We start from the raw sequence: 18,964 nt of genomic DNA on the forward strand, positions 1-18,964 counted from the left end.
AAGATGGCCAATTGTTTGTTCTGGTTGTAAATTGTTTCACTCCTGTTGATCAAATCATAACAGCAACTTCACCACAACTTAAGCTTTTGGTGTAAACTCCAAACCATTTGGGTCTATTGGTGGGTGATTGATAGCTTTTTGTTTTCCTGAAATCTCATTCAGTTTTTGTTAACATCCCTCCAAAACTCTAATCCTTCATTGTGTGCTGAGATGAAGAAGAGCTTTGTGAAATTCAAGAATGAGTCCATGGTGGATCCAAACTACCCAAAGGAGATGTGGAAGATTCTAGAGCACGCGATCCAGGATATTTTGATCCATCACAATTTTGGAAGCCTCAATTTTGAACACATTTATAGGTGTGCCCCCCCCCCCCCCTTTGCTTTTTATATATAATTTCACAGTTTTAGACTACTATGCTATTATTTATTTTCAATGTTTAATAATGAGATTGATTCATTTCTTTATTGGAGTTTAATAGGAAATTACATTTTAAACTAAGAGTACTTTCAAAAGTGTGGTGAAAATATGACATTTTAATTGGTTCCACCATCACAAACCAACCCAGAACATGATGTGCTAGAATTAGCCGCCCATGATTTTGGAAGGTATTCTCATTGTTTGTAGAAGCCACTGTTAATTATCATGTTTTTGATGTCTTAGTAAAATTTTTGTCTTTATCTACAGTCCTAACTGGATACAAGAGTCCTATGTCAAAGTTAAAAATTGGAGTGTCCGGCAGTTCTTAGTCCATGGTGTTTAAATTTTTTAATTTGAAACTCTTATTTTCCTTCTTCTTCTTATAAATTTTACCATGAATTATCTCATATTGAAGTTACCAAATTTTCTATTCATTATGTTATCTATATCATTTAACTTAAATGAAATGTATCCTCCCATTTATTCAGTAGGTTTCTCAGGGTTCAGTATTGCCAATACTAAATGGTTTTCTGTCAATTTGTTAGCAACTCATGGATTCATTTATCTCTCTCTCTCTCTCTCTCTCTCTCTCTTTTAAGAGTATCTTCTCTGAAGTCTCAAGATTCTCATTCCGTCAGTTCACCTAATTTGTTCTTAGCAGCTAATAACTAATAAAAACACAAATAGATTTATAACTTGGTTTGCAAGAGTCGATCCTATGGCATTTTTTTGCAAGGTCCTGCTATTTGCTGTGGTTGCATATCAGAAGTTTTCTTATTACTAATATATATCTTTTCACATCCTCTGTCATAGTCAAGTCTTTTAATTTTTTTTAAGTGGCAAGTGGCTGGAATTCTTTTGAACTAATATTATTAAATGTGTAAGAAGCTGATATTATTTTTTCTCACACAAGAAAATTTCATATTTTATGATGTTCAAGATTCTGAATACATCAGGCTTGTGTATGATATGGTGCTGCACAATTTTGGAGATGAACTCTATTCTAGACTTGTGACAACTATGACTTTTCATCTAAGGGGAATATCTAAATTGATTGAAGATACTCGGGGAGAGGTATTTTTGGAAGAGCTGTGCCAGAAATGGGCAGATCATAATGAGGCATTGCAAATGATATTAGTTATATTTACGGACATGGATAAAACTTTCATCCCAAGCACCCACAAAACCCCAATTCATGAGCTTGGGTTCACTTTGTGGAGAGATATTGTTATCCCCCATGCTAGGCTTCAGGATACACTTCTTGAGCATGTTCATAGAGAAAGGAATGATGAAGTTATAAATAGGGATTTGATGCTAATGGGTTTTGGTTCTTCTGTTTATGAAGAAGACATTGAGAAGCCTTTTCTTGAAGTTTCAGCTGATTTTTACTGTCTTGAGTCTCAACAGTTCATTGAGTCTTGTGATTGCAGGGATTATATAAGCAAGGCTGACAGATGTCTCAACAAAGAAATGGAGAGAGTGTGCCATTATTTGGATGCCAGAAGTTTAGATAAGATAATAAGTGTGGTTGAAAAGCAGATGATTGAAAGTCACATGCACAGACTAGTATCCATATGCAGAACTCAGGCTTAGTTAATTTGCTTGTGAATAACAAATATGATGACTTGAGAAGGATGTATAAGTTGTTCTTCAGGGTACCTAGTGGACTCTCAATCATGAGGGATGTCATGACTTCGTACATTCAGGATACCGGTAAGCAGCTAGTTACCAATCCAGAAAGGTTGAAGGATCCTGTAAACTTAGTGCAACGTCTCCTGGATTTAAAGGACAAGTATGAAAAAATCATCAGTTTGGCATTTTACAATAACAAGACATTCCAGAATGCCATGAATTCCTCATTTGAGTACTTCATTAATTTGAATGCTCAGTCCCCAGAATTCATTTCTTTGTTTGTGGATGACAAGTTCCGTAAAGGATGGAGAGGGGTAAGTATGGAGGTTGTAGTGGATAAGGTCATGACACTTTTCCAATACCTTCAAGAGAGAGATGAATTTGATAAGTGTTACAGACAACATTTGGTGATGAGGCTCCCCGCAGGGAAAACTGTCTCTGATGATGCTGAAAGAAGTTTGATTGTTAAGCTAAAAACAGAGTGTGGATATGAATTTACATCTAAGCTGGAAGGTATATTCACTGATATGAAGGTCTCTCAGGATACGAGGAAGGGCTGCTATTGTAGCCTTGGTGCTGAGAATTGTGAACATGAAGTTGAGCGTGCTACATCCTGATAGCATTGTTGCCGAGGTCACAAACCAGCTGCAGTCGCTGTTCTTGCAAAACCCTGTTGTTATAAGAAAACAAATTGAATCCCTCTTTGTGCGGAATAAAAATGATTGGATATTGTACAGGTACCTTGCTTGAAGAAATTGTGTGATTGTTACGTTTTGACAGGATATTTGGTATTGGCTTGTGTGATTGTTTCTTCAAGTCGTTTATTTGGAATATTGCTTTTGAATTACTCAAGGCTTGGATAAGTTTAATCTCAATGAATACCATTTTATTTATCTTTGTTGTGTAAAATCTAGGAGCACATCTAAGAATTATAGGACTCTTGCTAGAAGTGAGAATAAGGAAAGTGAATGAAAATCTATTTATATCTAAGAGAAATTATATGTCTACAACATTTTCACAACATTTTTATAACAAATTTTAAGTAGCAAGTTGTTACTGGTTGTTATTGTTGGGGCAAAAAAGTAATCTTGGTATTAGGTTCAAATTTGAATAAAAAACAACTAATCACTTATGATTTGTTGTGAAAATGTTGTGGACGTAACACCTCTCCAAAAAAACTGAAGCGTAGCATTTATTGTTGCTATACTACAGTTAAGTCACATCAGTAGCCATGTTATTATCATTTTTTTTCCAATTTTTTATCATTTAAAGTGAATTAAAAACTCTATTATATTACAATCAAAATATTTTTTTTTTTAACTATTCTTATTTATTATTAAATTTTCAATTCCATTTTAACTTTTCATATCCCTATTACTTTCTAACTTAATATCATTATTTCTCTATTCCTTTATCTTCCTTTATTTTTGACTCTTCTTGTTCTTATCCTCATACTATAAATTTTTCATTTACTCTCTCATTCCATGCATAATTTTCTATTTTTTCACACACAAAAGGTTCTCTCTCTCTCTCTCTCTCTCTCTATATCTCTCTCTCTCTCTCTCTCTCTCTCTCTCTCTCTATATATATATATATATATATATATATATGTAGGAACCAAGTACAAGACTCCTGGGCCTTAGGTTACTTGGGCTCACAATTTATTTGTAGTGGGCTTAAGGATTTCCTACAATGGGTCATTCTCGGCAGAGAGACTCAAAGCAACACTCAATTTATACTCTCTCCTTGACTGTTTTCCCTCAATTTTTCTGAACCCCTTCTTCTCCCAACTTTCTTTTATTTATAGCTGAGGTTAGTGGGGAGATTATGATTACAGCCACCGTTAGTGCTACTGGAGGTCCAATATTATTTGATTGAAGTGGATGTTTAGGTGAAAGGGCGGTACAGCATTTATGATCTTGGAACTTGGCTCCATCTTGACCGACTATGTTCGGCAACTCAGTTCCCCGGGAATATCACAATTTCCCGGGAATAGTTCGTATATTTAACCGGGAACGTTTGTCCGATCACCTCTCGGAATTCAATACCCTATGCTTGTTCGTACATGAAGGAAGCTCCAAGAAGGGCGCAGGACAACTGGACCTTTTTGCTGGGCCCTTGCCCAAGGCTGGTATGGGACTCGGCCCAGGGCCTGTGTGGGATTGGGCCCAGGGCCTGTATGGGCCTAGGACCTCGGTGCCGTACAATAGCCCCCCCTTGATTCATACTCGGTCGCCGAGAAGAATCAAGGAGCTGCTTGGGCCTTTTAACCTCGGGAACCTTCTCGTCTGAGACTTATGACTGTTACTTTTTACTAATATTCTCAAAAGACGCGCCGTCTCGTGGCGCCAGGCGCAGTCGTCATTATTGCCTGACGGTTCGTGGACCGAAGTGGCGCGCGAATCGGTTACGTTTGGCAGTCGCTGAGTCGTTCGTAAATTGTGCCCATTTATTGCTTGAATAAACATTTCTTCTCCCCTCACTTCTTTTTGGCTTTATAAATAGTCCCTCTCTGAACACCATTCCATTTTTCCTTTGCCTCTGATCTTTAGTGCTTACTCTCTGCCGACCACATTTCTGTGCGCTTGCTTGCTCAGTGTTCTTTTCCTCCTTAGAACCCAAAGTAAGTCTTTCTTCCCCTTCCTGTTCCTTCAGCTTTGTTTCTTTGAGTTCACTTTTGTAGTTTTAGGCTTTATAGATGGGTTACTCTTACCTTCTAGAATCCCCAGCTGCTTTGGCCACCTTTAGGAGTAAATTTAATATTCCCGATGACGTGGACGTGGCTTACTGCCATGAGAGTGATATGGAACTCCACCGAGGGCAGGGTACAGCCTTCTTTCCTTTGATGTCCATTTTAGAAGGCGGGGTCAGGTTCCCCGTAGATCCCCTCTTGATAAGCACACTCACTTACTATGGGTTGTGCCCTGACCAGCTTCCCCCCAATTTTTACCGGGTAGTTAGTTGTGTCAGTAAGTTGAACCACACCTTTAACTTACAGTTAGACCACCATGACATTAACCAAATGTACAGCCTCTGTGGGAGCAAATCCACCAATTATTACCTAAAGACAAGGGATGCTCGGGTACGGCTGATATCGTGCCTACCCGATTCGAACAGGAACTCCGCCGGGGAGTTCGTCAGGGTGCGCGGCAATTGGTTTGCCGGGGAGATCCCTTACCCCCTTACACGGCGTGAAGTGGGTTCGTACCATCCCCTTCATATAATTGCTTTTCACCGCCTCTTCTTTTCTTCTTACTGGAGTAAAAAAATTTTATTGTTAAAGGCTAATGCGTCACCTGTTCTTTTGCAGACGGCAAAGTGTTTGTTCAGGACCTCAGAGCCGTCCACACCAGGGATTTAAACTTCGTCCTCCGTTCCAAGATATACGTGCACTGGGACGGACAACTCTGGGCCTCACACTTGATCCTCGGAGTGGAGCCGGTCTATTCTACTTGGCAGCCTTTCAAGCAGGCACTGATAGTTGACAGCCCCCTGCTATCATACATAGACGTCCGGTACGTAAATTTTTTGCCGCCGAAGCTTACAACCGGGGAAGCGAGGGAATTTGGTCGGCGGTTCACTGCCTCGGACAAACTAGCTCCCCTGCGAGACGAGTCCGCGGAACGGGTGTCTCAGCGCCTCAGAGAGAGAGCCCACGAAACCATACAGCAAGGGGACCAGGCCCAAGAGCAGCCCTATCCCGAGAATCCACCCACCGAGCCTCAACAGCAAGTGATAGAAGCGGCTGCCTTGCTAGCTGAAGCGATCCAACCCGGTGCAAGAATGGTGGCAAGGAGAGTCATGACCCTCGACCGGTTCGTGCCTGGTACCCGGCAGCCTAACCAGCCCTCGCCTACTCAGGGTCGGGGTCAAGCGTCTCAGGCTCCTCCCCCTTCGCAGTCCGGACGGGCCCGGAAGAAGCAGAAAATAACCGAGCAAACTTCCACGGGCCCGGGGGATGCCGCAATCCAGACTCCTCCCCGACCAACGGGCGGAATCATTATCCACGAGCCGCCAACCGAAGCTGGCATGGGGGGCGCGTCCTCCTCCCAAGTGGCTCCAGTGTGGGAGCCAAAGTTCCTTCTGGACGGCAAGCCATTGCCCTCAACCGCCTCTGTTCGGATGTGGGATAAGGGCGAGGGCGGCCGTATTGCCCAAACTTTGGCTGAAGCTCTCCAACTTCCCGAGGACGTGCACGCTTTCGAGGATGGGTCCGAGGAGTCTGTGGGGCGCCGGTTAGAGTGGCACGCCATTGCGGTAATTCTTTTGTCTATCTACTCCTTCATATAGATTTCCTTTTGTTTCTTTTCTAACCTCCGTGCTTGTTAGACCACTCAACTGGCTCACATTGTTGCTGCCCGGGCACGGGAGCTTGATGAGGAAAACGAGCGCGAGAAGGGGGCGCGGGAGTCAGCAGTGAAAACGGCTAAGGAAAAGCAGAAAATTGCTGAGTCTGCTGAGAAGAAGGCTGCTGCTGCGGAGAAGTACCGGACATTGGCCGAAAAAAGGTATGCGGAGCTCCTGACCAAGCAAAATGAGACGGAAGTCAAATTAGCCGAAGCCATCAGCCTTAACACTTCCCATGCCGATGAGATAGCCGATCTCAGGGCAGGCTTGGCGGCCGCGGAACAAAAGTGGTATGACGTAGGTTTCGCCGATGCCGAGAATTTCGCAGAGCCGGTGGTTTCTCAGGCTCGGAATATGGGTTTCGAGGCCGGGTGGTTTGCCGCTCTTCAGGCAATGGAAGTTCCTGAAGATTCGCCGCTGAGAGACCCCGGCCAAATTCCATTTCTGAACCTTGTACCTGCCGTCCAGGACGCCCCGGCTGTATTTGACGAGGAGGAGACGGCCAGTATGAGGGAGCTGGTTGAGCAAATCGATTCTCATGCCGAGCCCGAGGAAATGGAGGCCACGAGCATCCCGACTGTGCAGGAGCTTCTCGGTGAGGGCCCGCCTTTTCCCCTGACAGTCCAGCAGGAAGTGACACCGCCGACCCAACCTCCAAGCTGATTTTACTTTTATTTACTAGCTTATTTTTATTTTATTGGTTTTTATGTGCTTATGTCACCGGGATGTGGTGATTGAACAATTGCCGTAGTTTATTGGTTTTATTTGCCCACGTCACCGGGGTGTGGTGGCTAAACGATTGCCTTTATTTGTTTAATTAGTAGTCCGTTTTCTTTTTCCGTTTCAATTTGTTGAATGAATTTATATCTATTTGTGTTTTGCTTGAATCATGCTAGTGCTGTGGCCGCTTAATAGAATGGTACCCCCGAAAACCTGTTGTGCGGCGCTGTGGGTAATTCGAGAACGCTATTGGACTTAGTATTTGTAAAAGGGTTAGGTTTTTATCAGGTTTTGGTTTAACCGAGAATTGTGTTTCCGTCCTTAGAGTATTCGTTTGTAAGGTTTCCACTTGTCCGGATATTTGATTTTAACTTAGAATCAAGTTTCTGTCCTTATAGATTTATTTGTAAGGTTCCCACCTGCTCGGCGATTTTGGTCGAGCCGAGGGTCAGGTTTCTGTCCTTAAGATTTGTTTGTAAGGTTTCCACCTGCTCGGCGATTTTGATCGAGCCGAGGGTCAGGTTTCTGTCCTTAAGATTTGTTTGTAAGGTTTCCACCTGCTCGGCGATTTTGATCGAGCCGAGGGTCAGGTTTCTATCCTTAAGATTTGTTTGTAAGGTTTCCACCTGCTCGGCGATTTTGATCGAGCCGAGGGTCAGGTTTCTGTCCTTAAGATTTGTTTGTAAGGTTTCCACCTGCTCGGCGATTTTGATCGAGCCGAGGGTCAGATTTCTGTCCTTAAGATTTGTTTGTAAGGTTTCCACCTGCTCGGTGATTTTGATCGAGCCGAGGGTCAGGTTTCTGTCCTTAAGATTTATTGGCGATTCTCTTGGTGTGCGGTTACAGAGTCAAAAACAGCATATACAAAAAAGTTCATCATGCTCTTAATCTTAATGGAATACAAGTTCTGGCTTACACCGACGATTATGCGTAGAATTTCTTCAGGTTGTTGGTGTTCCATGGTCGGGGGAGCGGCCTCTCATCCAGGTCTTCCAAGTAGTAGGCCCCTGCACCCGCAATGACTGTGACTCTGTATGGTCCCTCCCAACTCTGAGCAAGCTTCCCTGCAGCCATGTCCCGCATGTTCCCCACTACCCTTCTTAACACTAGTTCCCCAGCACAGAATTCCCTGGCCTTTACATTTCGGTTGTACCTTTGGGCCAGCTTCTGCTGATACTCGGCAAGTCGTACGGTCGCGGCCTCCCTGCACTCTTCTAGCCAATCCAAATGCTCCATCATCAGGTCGGCGTTCTGTACGGGGTCAAACCCGGCGAGCCGTGCACTGCATAAGCTCACCTCGGTTGGTATCACTGCTTCTGCTCCGTATGCCAAAGAAAACGGGGTTTCCCCCGTGGATCTCCTGGGGGTCGTGCGGTAGGCCCATAAAACACTGGGTAGTTCTTCTGCCCATTTTCCTTTCGCTCCATCCAACCTTCTCTTGAGCCCGTTCAAAATAGTCTTGTTTACTGCTTCAGCTTGGCCGTTGCTTTGTGGGTATGCCGGGGTTGAATACTTGTTCTTGATGCCGAGCTCGCCGCAAAAGGTCCAAAAAGCGTTGCTGTCGAACTGTAACCCATTGTCTGTCACTAGCAAATTCGGCACCCCAAACCTTGTAACTATGTTTTTCCATACGAATTTTTTCACGTCAGTATCCCGGATATTGGCCAAGGCTTCAGCTTCAGCCCACTTTGTGAAGTAATCTACAGCCACCAATACAAAACGGCGGTTCCCCGTTGCTCGGGGGAATGGCCCGAGGATGTCAAGCCCCCATTGTGCAAATGGCCACGGGCTGCTGACAGGATTTAGACGTCCTGCCGGCTGATGGATCATTGGGGCGTGCTTTTGACATTGTTCGCAACTCCGAACGTATTCGGCGGCATCCTTCTGCATCTGTGGCCACCAAAACCCCTGTGTCATTGCTCTGTGTGCTAAGGATCGTCCCCTAGCATGCCCGCCGCACACTCCTTCATGCAGCTCGGTCAGAAGCTCCTTGACTCTTTCAGGATGCAGGCACAAAAGGTAAGGGCCCGCGAAGGACCTTCTGTACAACTTTCGGTCCGAAGACAACCAGTACCTGGGAGCCATTCATCGAATCTTGTTGGCCTCGGCCTCATCCTCTGGAACTTTGTCTTCGGAAAGGAAGTCTATAATCGGGTTCATCCAGTATGGTCCGGCCACCGCCACCTGCGCAACCTCTACTCCGGCCTGGTCGAGAACACTCTTCACACAGATGCTTGGCTCCCTTATAAGTTCTATCGTGATAAGCCTCGGCATGTCCTCGGTAGCCGATGAGGCTAACGTGGCAAGAGAGTCAGCGTGCTTGTTTTGTGATCGGGCTACCTGGGATATCTTTACCGTTCCAAACTGACCGATAATCTGCTTTGCCGTACTTAGATAAGCTTTCATTCGGGGGTCCCGAGCCTCGAAGTCCCCAGTGATCTGATAAACAACCAGCCGAGAGTCTGAGTAGATCTCACGTCCTTTGCGCCCAGATGCAATACTGCCCTCAACCCGGCCAGTAGGGCTTCATATTCGGCTTCGTTGTTCGAGGCTTTGAACCCCAATCTGAAGGAGTGTTCCAGTCGCATACCTTCAGGGGTAATTATGACAATACCAGCCCCGGCCCCCATAGCATTTGATGCGCCGTCCACAAACAACCTCCACGGGCGAATCTCCGCACTACAAATTACCTTGCCTTCATTCTTGGGTGTAAATTCTGCGATGAAATCGGCGAGAACCTGTCCCTTCACCGAGCTTCTAGGTCGGTATCTTATGTCAAACGATCCCAACCGAGTCCCCCATTTAGCAATCCGTCCTGTGAAGTCGGATCTCTTCAACAGCGATTACAATGGATACTCGGTGAGGATGAACACTGTGTGTGCCTGGAAGTAGTGTGGTAACTTCCTCGTGGCATGCACCAGGGCTAAAACTAACTTTTCAAGAGGCAGGTACCTTGTCTCGGCATCGACCAAGGTTTTGCTCACGTAATACACCGGCATTTGCACTCCTCGGTCCCTTAGTAACACAGCACTTACGGCATGATCGGTAACTGCAAGGTACATAAACAGATCCTCCCCGGGCTCCGGGGCCGTCAACCTCGGCGCCTTTGCCAAATATTCCTTTAGTTCTCGAAAAGCTTCATCCCAGCTCTCGTCCCATTGAAACCCCTTCCACTTCTTCAGAAGTTGATAGAATGGCCGGCAGCGATCGGCAAACTTGGAGATGAATCGGTTCAGGGCGGCCAACATCCCAGTGAGCACTTGCACCTCCTTAGGATTGCTCGGTGGTTTGAGGCGATTGACGGCCTCTATTTGGTCGGGGTTAGCCTCTATTCGCCGAGTGGAGATCAGATAACTCAGGAACTTGCCAGCCCCCACTCCGAAAGTGCATTTTTCGGCATTCAGGCGCAGCTTGTGCCGTCGAAGTATCTCGAATACTCCCCGAAGGTCTTCAGTATGCAGCGACTCTTTTCTACTTTTTACCACCATGTCGTCGATATAAACTTCAACCGTGCATCCAATTTTTTCTCGGAACATCCTTGTCATCATACGCTGGTAAGTGGCCCCGGCATTCTTCAATCCAAACGGCATGACCTCGTAGTGATAGTTTGCGTTCGGGGATATAAATGCTATCTTTTCTCGGCCCTCGGGCGCCAAGGCAATCTGGTGGTAGCCTTGGAAGGCGTCCAGGAAGCTCATTCTCGGGTGCCCGTACGTGGCATCTACTAGCTAATCAATCTTAGGCATCGGGAATGGGTCCTTGGGACACGCTCTGTTCAAATCCGTGAAGTCCACACAAACTCTCCATTTACCGCTCTTCTTCTTCACTACGACAGTGTTTGCTAGCCATCTCAGGAAGAATATTTCTTTTAGACCCCGGCTTCCTTCAGTCGCTGGACCTCCAGGTTTACTGCATCGACGTGTTCCTTTGATGCTCTTCTCGGCTTCTGCTTCTTCGGGGGAAATGATGGGTCCACGTTGAGTTTGTGAACAATGAACTCGGGGTCTACGCCGGGCACTTCATACGGGTTCCATGCGAAGACATCTATGTTCTGCAACAGGAACAACAACATCTCTACCCTTTCCCGGTCATTCATGCTTGTACCTATTTGGAAATATCTGTCACTATCTGGGAGAATTCTTACCTTCAGCACCTCCTCGGCAACGTCCGCCCCAGTTTCCCGGGGTTTCTGTAATTGCTATGCAATCTCTTTCTCGGCGTGCTCAGCTTGACCGAGCTGTTCCTTTTCCCACCGGACCGCGGCTACAAGGCATTGCTTCGCCACCTGTTGATTCCCCCTTACCTCTGCAACTCCATACTCAGTAGGAAATTTTACTTTCACGTGAAGGGTGAACGGAACAGCCCCCATGGCGTGAATCCACGGCCTCCCCAGGATTACGGTGTAAGGTGCGAATGATCGGACTACTATGAATGTAACTATAACTTCCTTGCCTTCCATGTCCACTGGGAGAGAGATTTGCCCCTCGGGAATCACAACTCTCCCGTCAAACGAGACCAATGGCGTGTCATACTTCGCCAAATCCTGGTTCTTTAACCCGAGCCCTTCGAAGAGGTCCGGGTACATGACGTCAGCCCCACTACCTTGATCAATCATCACCCGCTTCACCAAGAATCCGCCTATCCGGGCTGTCACCACCAAAGCGTCGTCGTGAGGTTGGATCGTCCCTTCCAAATCATCTTCTCCGAACGAGATGGCCAGCCGTCCAACTTTCTTTTTCTTCTTGGACGATTCTCCCTCCGCGCAAGCCACTGTCATTACCCTTTTTGCCTCTGCTGCTCTTCTTGGTGCGGCATGAATGACGTCGATTACCCCCAGGGGTGGTGGAAGGGGGTTCCTTTTCTGTTGGGCGCCCTGCCCGGTCTCCCGGTCAATGGAATCTGCTACAAACTCTTTCAAGTTCCCTGCCTTCACTAACTGTCCGAGATGATCTTTTAATACCCTACACTGCTCGGTGGTGTGCCCCTTGTCTCTGTGATAGGTGCAGTATAGGTTTTGGTTCCTCCGAGATAGGTCGCCCCCCATTTTGTTTGGCCATCTGAAGAATGGCTCGTTCCTGATCCGTTCCACGATTTTGTGCACGGGCTCTTTAAACACCACATTAACCCCTTCGATCTGCACCTCTGGTTCCTGCATTCTGAAGTCTCTTTTCGGCTTTGGCGGCAAGATGCTTTGCCGAGATCTCCTCGTAAAAGGAGCTTTCCCCCTGCTTTGCAGCCGGTCATCCTCCAGGCGTTTGTACTCCTCTATGCGTCTCATCAGTTGCCTCATATCCTCCGGGGGTCTTCTTGTCAGTGACTCCCGCAATTCAGAATCTTCGGGGAGCCCCATCCTGAAGGTGCTAGCTGCAATTTTCTCGTTTCCTCCACCAATCTCGTTGTAGAGTTCCCAGTATCGGCTGGCATAACTCCGAAGGGTTTCCCCGACCCTCATTTTCATGGAAAGCAATGCGTCGACCGGCTGCTGCACTCGGCTGCATGTTACGAACCTGCTGCCGAACTCCTGAATCAGCTCGGCGAAACTGTGTATAGAACCTTTCCGCAATCCATTGAACCATCTCAGTGCGGTAGAGCCGAGACTAGAAGGGAATACTTTACACATCAATGCATCGTTGTGCGCATGCAAAGACATCATGTGGATGTAATGACTGACATGCTCCACGGGGTCTGTCCTCCCCTCATAGGAATTGAATGGTGGTCGCGTGAATCTGCTCGGCATGGGTGCCCGTTCAATCTCATCGGAGAATGGAGACCGAGCTGCCATCCGCAAGGCTCTGCTCATGGCGTCCATTGCGGCGTTGTGGTGCCGCCACTCCTCTGGCGACTCTGATCCTTGGTTATCATATCCATGCGATCGGGAACGGTCCCGTCTACGACGCGTCTCCTAGGAGTGTCGATGTGACTCTTGAGAGCGTGATCGGTCTCAGTATTGTTGCGTAACAGATCGGCTGGAACCCTCCTCGCCACAGTTTCTCCTGGGTTGGGGGTTGCGGTTCCTTTCGTGGCGCCGACCCCTTGCTTCCAGCTCCAAGTCCATTACCAATCTGCGTAACCGCTCCAGCTCTCGGTCTCTATCATCATATTGCCGATGTGCTGAGACGCCTGAAATTGTCCGGTGTGTCTGGGCCGATTCTTCTCCCAATCCAGACCTTTCCTCTCCTCTTGGATGCTCCCTATCCTCCAGCCGTTTCTGCCTTCTCTCCCTCCACGTCGATCCCCGAGAAGATCCTGCGGAATTGCTTGGAACATGCCCTCCTGAACGCTCCTCAGACATCTCCCTTGCTTGAGTCTCACTCGAACCACAGCTTCGTAGGAGAGCCCCACGGTGGGTGCCAATTGTAGGAACCAAGTACAAGACTCCTGGGCCTTAGGTTACTTGGGCTCACAATTTATTTGTAGTGGGCTTAAGGATTTCCTACAATGGGTCGTTCTCGGCAGAGAGACTCAAAGCAACACTCAATTTATACTCTCTCCTTGACTGTTTTCCCTCAATTTTTCTGAACCCCTTCTTCTCCCAACTTTCTTCTATTTATAGCTGAGGTTAGTGGGGAGATTATGATTACAGCCACCGTTAGTGCTACTGGAGGTCCAGTATTATCTGATTGAAGTGGATGTTTAGGTGAAAGGGCGGTGCAGCATTTATGATCTTGGAACTTGGCTCCATCTTGACCGACTATGTTCGGCAACTCAGTTCCCCGGGAATATCACAATTTCCCGGGAACAGTTCGTATATTTGACCGGGAACGTTTGTCCGATCACCTCTCGAAATTCAATACCCTATGCTTGTTCGTACATGAAGGAAGCTCCAAGAAGGGCGCAGGACAACTGGACCTTTTTGCTGGGCCCTTGCCCAAGGCTGGTATGGGACTTGGCCCAAGGCCTGTGTGGGATTGGGCCCAGGGCCTGTATGGGCCTAGGATCTCGGTGCCGTACAATATATATATATATATATATATATATTCAATTTCTTTTTTCTTGCAGCTCTACTTTAGGTAGATGAACTTTTGTATTCTTTAGAATTCTCCATTGAGTTGATACAACTTAGTTTTGTGTTTTATGTTGTTATCTTTTTTATTCTCATTGATTGTTAAATGTTATCTTATTGTAATATAAAAATAGTATATAAAGTAATGTTATTTTATTACATAGCATAACTAAAATAATTTTGTGTTTATCGCCATAGATTTCATTTTTATTATTTTTTCTTCTCATCCTATTTTATTCAACATTTAAATTCAGCAACATCCTCCATATCATTAAATTATTTATATTTTGTCTCATTTTTTTTTTAATTAAACATATAATATTTTATTTAAATTCAATAAATAAATTTTTTTCTTATTTGTGTTGAATCCAATACATTGAAACATTGGACCTAAATCCAAACCCAATTTAACAAATAAAAAATGCAACAAATAAGCTTATTCAAATTGACGTTAGATATGCATTTTTTGGTTCAATATGTCAAAGAAAATGATAAGATGAGGTATTGACATCCAATGATCCAACCCAATCAAACACCAAATCAGTGTTTATTGTTACAACAAATTATTGGATAATATGTAGTTATGCAAAGGCACTAAAAGAAATTTTACAACAAATCAACAATTCTAGTTACCATGAACTCTGTAGTTTAAGATCTGATAAACTACCGGGACTAGGGTGAGTACTACGATATTTATAGATTACAAATAAAAGTGTCGAATTCATGAATTATTATAAATTTATAATTTTCTTTGTCTATCATTTATTGGAGGGCTATTCTAGCCTTCAGGCCCATGCAAGGTATCATTGCAATGTAATGGGCCAATAGTGAAATTTGAGGGCCTAAAAGTCATTGCAAAAAAAAAAAAAAAAAAAAGTTATAGAACTACTAATTTTATTAACAAAATAAAAGTAATTTAATGCAGTAAATATAATTTGTGTTACATCAACAATAGGAACAAGGTGGACCAAATAAGACCGAATTAGAATGAATAGACCGAATAGAACCAAAGTGGATAGAATGGACTGAACAGGACCAAATTGGACCGAATACGACAAAGGTGGACATACTGGACAGAATAGGAGTAATGTGGACTGAATAGGACTGAAGTGAACCAAAGTAGACAAAATGGACCCAATCAGACCAAAGTGAACCGAATGACCCGAATTGGACTGAAGTGGATCAAAGTGGAAAGAATGGACCGAATAGGACCAATGTGGACCGAATAGAGCCATTGTGGATTGAGTGGACCGAAGTAGACCGATGTGGACAAAGTAGGACTAATGTGGACTAAATAGACTGAATTAGACTGAATAAGACCAAATGGGCCGAATTTGACCAAATATAACTTTAGTGGACATAATGGACTAAATAGGACCGAATGGACCGAATAAGACCAAAGTAGACAGAATGGACCAAACGGGATGAAATTGGACCGAATATGACCGAGGTGCACATATTGGACAGAAGTGGATTGAATTGGAGTAATAGGACCAAAGTGGACAGCATGGACCGAATAGAACCAAAGTGGACAAAATGGACTGAATTGGACCAAATGACCCGAATAGAACTGACGTGGATCAAAGTGGACAGAATGGACCGAATAGGACCAATGTGGACCGAATAGAGCCAATGTTGACTTAGTGGACTGAATTAGGTTGTGGAAAATATATGACCAATGTGGACCGAATAAGGTCAATGTGGACAAAATTGACCGAATTAGACCGATGTGGACTAAATAAGACCGAATGGGCCAAATTGGACCGAATAGGACTTTAGTAGTCATAATAGACTAAATAGGACCTAATGGACCGAATTAGAATGAATGGACCGAATAGAACCAAAGTAGATAGAATGGACTGAACGGGACCAATTTAAATCAAATAGGACCGAGGTAGCTATACTGGACCGAATAGGAGTAATGTGGTGGAAGTGGACAGAATGGACAGAATCGAACCAAAGTGGAAAAAATGGACCGAATCAGACTAAAGTGGATAGTATGGACTGAATTAGACCAATGTGGACGGAATAGAACCAATGTGGACTGTATGGACCGAAGTAGACTAAAGCGGACAAAATAGGACCAATATGGACCAAATAAAGATAAATGTGGACTGAATGGACCGAATTAGACTGAAGTGGACTGAACAAGACAGAATGGGTCAAATTGGACCGAATAGAACTATAGTGGACAGAGTGGACTAAATAGGACTGAATGGACCTAATAGGACCAAATTGAACCGAAGAGGAAAGAATGGACCAAATAGAACCAATATGGACCGAATTAAACTTTTGAATATTTATCATTTTTATTGCATTTTTAGGTTCATTTTTCTAATGTCTATTTTTTTTTTTTTTTTTTTTTTTTTAACTCAAAACTAAAGATTTTAGCCCAAAAGTTTAATAAATTTCATACTTTTCAACCAAAAAATGAAGATTTTTTTTTTTAGCTAAACTTGAAAAGAAAACCTACAAAAAGAACCAAGTTAAGACCCAATTAGTCGAATATAGACTGAAAGGGGACTGAAATTGACCGAGTGTACCAAATTGGACTGAATAGAAATTTTTTAAGTTTTAGGAAGAACAAATTATCTTCAAAAAAAATTTAGAGAAGAAATTATACATTATATTACAATATAAAATAATTATTTATTCCCACATATTGCGTGGATCTCCAACTAGTTTTTATAACTTGGGATGTAGGACTCTTGCAAGAAGTACAAAAAAATCAGTTCTGGTCCTTCTGGACTAATTTAAAGGGTTGTTCTAACTTTGTCAAGTTTTTTTATTTTGTCTTCTTCAACTTTATTTATTTATTTATTTATTTATTTTAAAGATGCAAGAGTACAAATGGAAAAGGAAAAAAACATCTTATGCTTCTTGTTATTGTTAAGGAATTGATGAAATCAATAGGAGATGAAATTGCAGCTCTCCAATGGACTGTACCATTGATATGTAGGCATAAGTCTTTACCAGTGATATTATGGTGGACAAAAAGCTACAATTTTCAAGAAGAAATTGAAGTACTTCTTAAAAATAAAAAAAGCAAGAGACTTAACTTTACTAGTGATATCATGCAATGGTGTCGATAGAGGATTAGCCGAGTTGTATAAGTGAAAGTATGCAAAAAGATAGTTTCTTGTATCGGTTGATATATTTTAAATCAAAATTCAGTCTTTTCTATTCTAATTAATCTATACCCTGATTCCAGATTCATATGTCAAAACCATCGGATTGCAAATAAGAGAGAAAAAAAAAAAAAAAAAAAAAAATTTCTTATGAAGTCTATTCTTTCATGTTGACATATCAAAATAATAACAAAATCATATAACTTCCTCCTCTCTTCCAGCACAATTTCCACCACAGGCACTACCCAAACCACCTGAGCTTCCCATAGCAGTGAGTGATGCTGATTCATCCAACCCACCACAACTCCATGATAAACCACCCTTTACCCTATATCCCTCTAATACAGTGGCCTCTCCCACAGAATCTCCTCCAAACCATGAGCTTTCACTGCCCATGATCTCTGCATCTACCTCACAGTAGCATGGGTCCTCCACCTCAGCACACCCCAACAGACTACATAAATTTTGTACTGTAGGTAGTTCTGGAACTTTAGGGGCTGTTTGGTTGGTGAGTTTAAATAATAATTTTCAATGTTTAAACAACATTACACATATATTTCCAAAAAATATAAACAACGTTATTAGAACAACATTACCAAATGGGCTTTTGCAGTAGCCAACATTGGATTTCACATCCCATTTGAATTTATTTCCACATATACCATTCATATGTATTCATTCAATTGACAAGGTGCCTAGAGTGACCAAAAATCATCTTTTTTATTCTTTAGTTACAAGGGAAGTTGGAATTGCACCTTAAAATCAATCATTGAAAAAAAAAAACTAACCAATAGCATCCAAGTATTACTAAGAGGGAAAGAGAATGAAAAAATATGTGATAAATGAAACCAAGAAAGTCTCGTTTATAACATAATAGAGTCACACTATATCTAAACCTTCACAACACATTCATTTATCAAAAACATAAAGATTGCAAATAAGTGAAGAAAGCATAAGAAGTTTATAACTTTGAGTTGACAAATAGCTCCTTCACCATCAAAACAAGTTTTTGTACAATCCTTCAATTCTTAAGCTACATTGCTAACAACCCATTTGCCAGAGTTCTAACTATAGACATGCTAACTGTAAACTGAAAAGAGAAGAACAAAAAATCTGTGCAAGACTAAAAGAGAAGAAAAAGAATTCTCATATACAAAAGATTTTACTCCATACTTCATCGGGTTGTGTCGGATCAGAAATTAATGAAGTAATTAATGCATCAAAATCAGCAACAGAGTCTGATTTGGATTGACTGCATACTTCAACCAGGGGTGGTAGATCAGAAAATATTTGACTCAATGGTTCATCTGGGAATGTGGGATCAGCTATGCATGCAGCAAACTCTTCATTCGTAAAAGCATCAGCATCTGCATCAGCAACAGCATCCAACCGTCTTTTTTTGTGTTCTCGGGCTTGGGCATCTTCTTGTCCATGTGACATCACACCAGTAGTATTGAAGGTTGAGGACTCTTCAGCGACAGCGGCAGTAGAAGAAAAAAATCCAGAAACCCATGCAGCAAACTCTTCATCATCAGCACTAGGCATCTCAGGCTCAGGCTCAGGCTCAAGTGAAATCACTGCGGCAGCAGTTGTATTGAAGCATGAGAACTCTTCATCAGCACTAGGCATCTCAGGCTCAGGCTCAGGCTCAGGCTCAAGTGAAATCACAGCAGCAGCAGTTGTATTGAAGCATGAGAACTCTTCACCTGCAGTAGTA

The 18,964-nt window shown here is 43.5% G+C and overlaps 1 pseudogene; it reads left to right on the forward strand.

Moving 5' to 3' along the window:
• Positions 1-237: 237 nt before the first annotated feature.
• Positions 238-2,666, forward strand: LOC126703777 (cullin-3A-like; annotated as a pseudogene).
• The last annotated feature ends 16,298 nt before the right edge of the window (positions 2,667-18,964 follow it).

This window comes from Quercus robur, chromosome 2 (assembly GCF_932294415.1).
Source record: "Quercus robur chromosome 2, dhQueRobu3.1, whole genome shotgun sequence".
Classification (NCBI taxonomy): Eukaryota; Viridiplantae; Streptophyta; class Magnoliopsida; order Fagales; family Fagaceae; genus Quercus; species Quercus robur.